The following is a 6,000-nucleotide window of genomic DNA, read 5'->3' as shown; positions in this document are numbered from 1 at the left end:
CTCCTCCCTGCTCCCTGCCCCATCCAGTCACACCCACCCTCAAGTCCCTCTTCCCTGCTTAAAAAAAATTTTTTTAATCACCATGAGATACACAGTTACAATGTTGTTCATGACTGGGTTTCAATTATACAATATTCTAAGATCCATCCCTTCACCAATGTACATTTGTTACCACCAAGGTCTCCAGTTTCCTTCCTTCCATCCCCTACCCCATTCTGTCTTTACTGCAGGCACTTTTTCTCTCTCTTGCTCTCTTGCTTTCTCTCTCTCTCTCTCTCTCTCTCTCTCTCTCGTTTTCACTCTCACTCATGTTCTCTCTCTCACTCGCTCTCTCACTCACACTCTCTCTCTCGCTCATGCTCTCTCTCCCTTTCTCTCCTTTTGGGCATTAAAGTTTGCAATACAGGTACTGAAAGATTTTCATGCAAATCTCTTTACCTACTCTCAGCACTCAGCTTTAGTCCAGAGTGATCATTTCCAACTATTATTGTCACAGGGGTTCATTCTCTATTTTAACTCCCCTCTCCCCTACACTTGTGGCAAGCTTCTAATTGTGGTCCAGTCCTCCTGGCCCTTGTTTCTACTGTCCCTGGGTAATAGACTCATACTATGTCTTTTATATCCCACAAATGAGTGCAATCATTCCATGCCTGTCCCTCTCCTTCTGTCTCATTTCACTCAGCATGATATTTTCCATGACCATCAATTTATAAGTGAATTTTATGACATAATTTTTCTGGTGGCTGCTTAGTTTTCCATTATGTAGCTGTATCATAGTTTCTTTATCCAGTCCTCTGTTCTCCGGCACTCAAGTTATTTACAGATTTTGGCTAATGTGAATAGTACTGCAATGAACATAAAAGTGCAGATGCCATTTCTGCTGTGTTTTGGGGCCCCCGGGGCATATTCCCAGAAGTGGTATTTCTGGGTCATATGAAAACTCAATTTCTAGTTTTTTGAGGAATGCCCAAATTGTTTTTCAAAAAGGCTGGACCAGTCAGCATTCCCATCAACAATGAATGAGAGTCCCTTTCTCCACCCATCCATGCCAGCACTGGTTGATCTTGTTCTTTTTTGATGTGTGCTAGTCTCTGTGGTGTGAGATGATATCTCATTGTTATTTTAATTTGCATCTCCCTGATGATTAGTGATATAGGACAATTTTCATGTGCTTTATGGCCTTTTGTATTTTGTTTTTGAGTAACTGTTTGTTCACTTCTTCTTCCTATTTTTTGATGGGGTCAGTTTTTTTTCCTTGCAAAATTCTGACAGTGCCTTATATATCTTTGATATTAACACCTTGTCAAATGGGTATTGTGTAAATAATTTTACCCATTCTGTGGGCTATCTTTGTGTCTTGGTCACCATTTCTTTTGAGATGCAGAAACTTCTTAGTTTCACGAAGTCTCATTTGTTTATCTTTACTTCCACTTGCTTGGCCAGTGGTGTTTCATCCTTAAAGATGCCTTTAGCTTCAATGTCCTGAGGATTCTGCCTACGTTTTCCTCATGAAACTTAAAGATTCAGGTCTGACATACTGTTAATCCATGTTGATCTGACTTGTGCATCTTCTTCCATGCTTGATCAGGAACCAGTGAGAAGCTCTGATGTGGATGAACTTAACTTCTGGCATCACCTTCACCCTGACTGAACAGGTCCCAGAGCCCCTGCTTCATATAGCATTTCCCGACTTCTTGAACACAATCATTATAGGAGAACCACAGGCCCACAGCTTTCCCAATCCCAAACAGATAAAGTGAATAACCACTTTACATGCCCAGACAACTGCTTCTGATCATAGTAACACTAGCTTCCACAGTATGATTATGTTCATCTTTCCAGAGCAACATGCATGCTTGAAGTTCTTTTATATAAAATGTCTATGTTTTCTAATGCTATCAGATTCCTTTTGCTGCTTCTTTGCTATCATGGTGTCCACAGATGACAGTCATGGAAAACTTCAGGTAACCATATTCTTTCAATCTTCTTAAATTTGAAGTTTGCAGCATAACTGAATCTGAGGCCTCTTGGAAAATTTAGCCACAGTGAAACTATTGATGCAACCTAAAAAATGGAGTGAAAATCAACCTAACATGAATCTGACATGTTTCTGACAGTGCTCATCCATGCTGCCCAGAGTAGGTGGGGGCAGGAAGAAGTCCTGAGTGAAAAAAGCTTTAGAAGCCCTGCTTTAACAATATGCAGCTATTCTAAAATAAATATAAAGATGATTTTTTCCTCATAGAGTAAAATAAAACAAAATAAAAATGCAAGTTCTTCCTTATGCCAGCCACATGCTAAGGACTTAGTGGCCACCTCTGCCTAGTGAATGGTTGCTGCCTTAGCATGGCTGAAGAGATATTTATTTATTTATTATATTTATTATTTTTTAGTCACAGCTGGCGATACTCAGGGGTTACTCCTGGCTTTGCACTCAGTAGTTACTACTGGTGGTGCTCAGAAAATAATATGGGATGCTGAGAATCGAACCCAGGTCAGCTGTGTGCAAGGCAAATGCCCTACCCACTGTGCTATCACTCCAGGCCTAAGAGGAGACATTTTTACATCAGAAAAAGTTCCTGGGACAATGCCACTATAGAAATTGCATTTGCCAACCCCACGGTTAATGTGTTTCCACAGCTTCCATGGGCTTTCATCACACATGTTTTTTAATGCATTTTCACTTTGGACTTTTAAAGGCAAACTTCTCAGAAGATAATGGGAGACCTAATAGAAACTTTGATTTCAGGGCCAGCTTTCGGCCCAAGTAGTGGGTTTGTAATATAATTGGTTTTGGTATTGCTGCTATTTTAGTTACTGAAAGCTATATTAAAGACTGGTTTGCATTCATTTATCCTTTATGGCTGTAGCACTGTAGCACTCTTGTTCTGTTGCTCATCAATTTGCTCGAGTGGGCACCAGTAACATCTCCATTGTAACACTTGTTGTTACTGTTTTTCGCATATTGAATACACTACGGATAGCTTGCCAGGCTCTGCCATGCAGGAAGGATACTCTTGGTAGCTTGCTGGGCTCTCAGAGAGGGACGGAGAAATCCTTTATAGCTACTTAAACTTTTTTTGTTATTTTATCTTTGATCACCCTAAAATAAAATAGATTTCTCTTTTCAACTTATTTTACTGGCATGGTCTGAAGATAAATTTCATCATAATTATTTTTTATCTTTTTTTCCCCCTCAGTTTTTCATTTTAATTTATTCAACAGAATTAGTAAAGAGCATTCAGCTATTATGGAAGTTAAAAAAGATACAACAAATTGTGCATCCCCCTCACCGAGTTCATAATTAAATGGAGGACCTGATACGAGACAAGTAAAACTACAAATCTCATTAAGGTACTCGTAGTGGTTAGCAAGTGGTAACACATTAAAACATTAAAGCAGATTAGTTTCTTATATTAGCCAATGATCACTGAGCAAAGTCAGGGCCCAATAAAATGGTATCCAGGAGAGGTAGGATTTAATGAAGGGGGGTTGGAGAGGTCAAAGGAAGGTCAGCAAAGAGCTCACCTGTTAAAGGGTTGCCAGCCAGCAGAGTGAGGTTCAGCCCCACAGTGGATATCACTTGGGAAAGGCAGGAGAGAATAGAGTGAGACGTGAGATGGATGCATGAATGAGAGAATGGGCGCAAAACTGGGTGAGCACAACACCCAAAAGGAGAGAGAACAAAAGGGAATGCCCTGCCACAGAGGCGGAGTGGGGTGGGGGGTATGGGGTAGGGGTGGTAGGAGGGATAGTGAGATCATTGGTGGTGGAGAATGGGCACTGGTGGAGGGATGGGTACTCCATCATTGTATGACTGAAACTCAAGCATGAAAGTTTGTAAGTCTATAACTGTACCTCATGGTGATTCACTAAAAAAAAAATTTAAAAAAAACTGGGAGTGAACAAAGGTACTGACAAACTTTGGTTTTATTTAAAAATTTTATAGAAAGCCATAATCAAATTAGTTCACCTTATATTTTTGACACCTGCTTTATGCCAACTGTACACTCTAATGGAGAGAATTGTTAAGCGTGAGAAAGGAGCTAAGACATGTCAAGACCCAGAGGAAAGACTAGGCTTTGTCCTACAGTATCCACTCAGAAACTTCCCAGTGAAGGAAGAGGAAAGACAATGAAGTCTACATACACAATATAAACAGGCCACAACTGCCAAAGTCTATTCCTGGTCAACCTAACCATCTCAGGTTGCTCCTCTCCATCAGTGGGCTCAATTTTTTACAACTGTACCATGAAAAAGTTAAAGGATCTTCACTCTGACACTTCTGCTGTCTCAGGGTCTGGAGTGATAGCACAGCGGGTAGAGCTTTTGCCTTGAATGTGGCCAACCCGGGTTCGATTCCTCTGTCCCTCTCAGAGAGCCAGAGAGCGCGGCAAGCTACCAAGAGTATCCCGCCCACACAGCAGAGCCTAGCAAGCTACCCATGGCATATTCAACATGCTAAAAACAGTAACAACAAGTCTCACAATGGAGATGTTACTGGTGCCTGCTCGAGCAAATCGATGAACAATGGGACTGGATGACAGTGCTACAGTACTGTCTCAGGGTCTATATTCCAGGTCTGATTTGCAAACAGAATGATCAGAGGTGCCCAGGCAGTAGTGTTCTGCACCTGATTCAGACAGAGCTGCTCCTTAGGGCTGTTCACAGATCAGGTTTCACAGCCCAGGACTAAACACAGCCTTTGCAGGGATGCCCCCAGCACAGCTCAAAGTTATTCTTTGACAGATAAATGAGTGGAATGCTTTAGAAATGTAAATGTTTGGAAAACAAAAAGTTAAGACTTAAGGTAGGGGAAAGAGAGAGAGAGAGAGACAGACAGACAGACAGACAGACAGAGAGAGAGAGAGAGAGAGAGAGAGAGAGGGAGAGGGAGGGAGAGAGAGAGAGGGAGGGAGAGAGAGAGAGAGAGAGAGAGAGAGAGAGAGAGAGAGAGAGAGAGAGAGAGAAGAGAGTATTGCCCACCTGGGGCAGAAGAGGCAGAGACAGAATGTCTCCACTAAACCCAGCCACAGAGAATCCTTTCCAGTAACTCGTACTTGTTAATGAGACAGGGTCAGAAAGATCACCTACACTGCATTGTACAGGAAGCTTATAAAGAAAGTTGTCAAATGCATCTACATGAGCTGTCATTTTAGATAGATTCTTTCATGACATTATCTTTCCTCAAGCACTTTGGGTCCTTGAAACTCCTCCTTTAGGGCCTGATTTGATGCCAAGCACACCTTTCCTAAATCTTGGTGACTTTGATGAACTGCTTTTATTTCCCCCCCTTCCTTTCAACTGCTTTGTAGCACACAACTCTGGACTGAACATTTTGTTGTTTGGGGAGGGGGGCGGTGGTTGGGGAAGAGGTGAGGCAGGTTGATTTGAAAGAAAGGTGGGGACTAGTGCATGAACCTCTTCTCGAATTACCACCTTTGAGAAAGACATGCTCTCCTGACATTTGCCCTTGGCCAGAAGGTCAATACAGAAAACTTCAGTCTGAAAATCAAGCCATTAGGCTGAGGAAATAACCTGACCACAATTTAGAGAGAAGCCTAGTTCACTTCAAATTTTCTAACTTGACATGTTGCTGTTTTGCAGTTCACATCTGATTACATTAGTCACACTATATTATGCCATATCAGATGTGACATGATGCAAGGGGATTGGGAACTTGGTATAAAGATGTAGAAGCAGGGACTGAAGCATTGGTTCTGTGAATTAGGCATTTGTCTTTTATGCAGACAAACCAGGTTGCATCTCAGCATTTCACATGGTCCCCTAAACACTGCCAGAAGTGATCTCTGAGTACTGAGTGCAAAACCAGGAGTAAGCTCTAAGCAAAACTGGGTGTGCCCCCTGCTCCAAATATATTTGGAACACTATCCAACAATTTCAACCTATTCCTGAGGAGAGGGAGTGTCACACATCTGCCTGGCAGCCCTTTGTTACTTCAAATAAGCTCTCTAATTCTCTTGTCCGTCAACTTTACCT

The sequence above is a fragment of the Sorex araneus genome, chromosome 2, assembly GCF_027595985.1.
Source record: "Sorex araneus isolate mSorAra2 chromosome 2, mSorAra2.pri, whole genome shotgun sequence".
Taxonomy (NCBI): Eukaryota; Metazoa; Chordata; class Mammalia; order Eulipotyphla; family Soricidae; genus Sorex; species Sorex araneus.
This window is presented reverse-complemented; position numbering follows the sequence as displayed.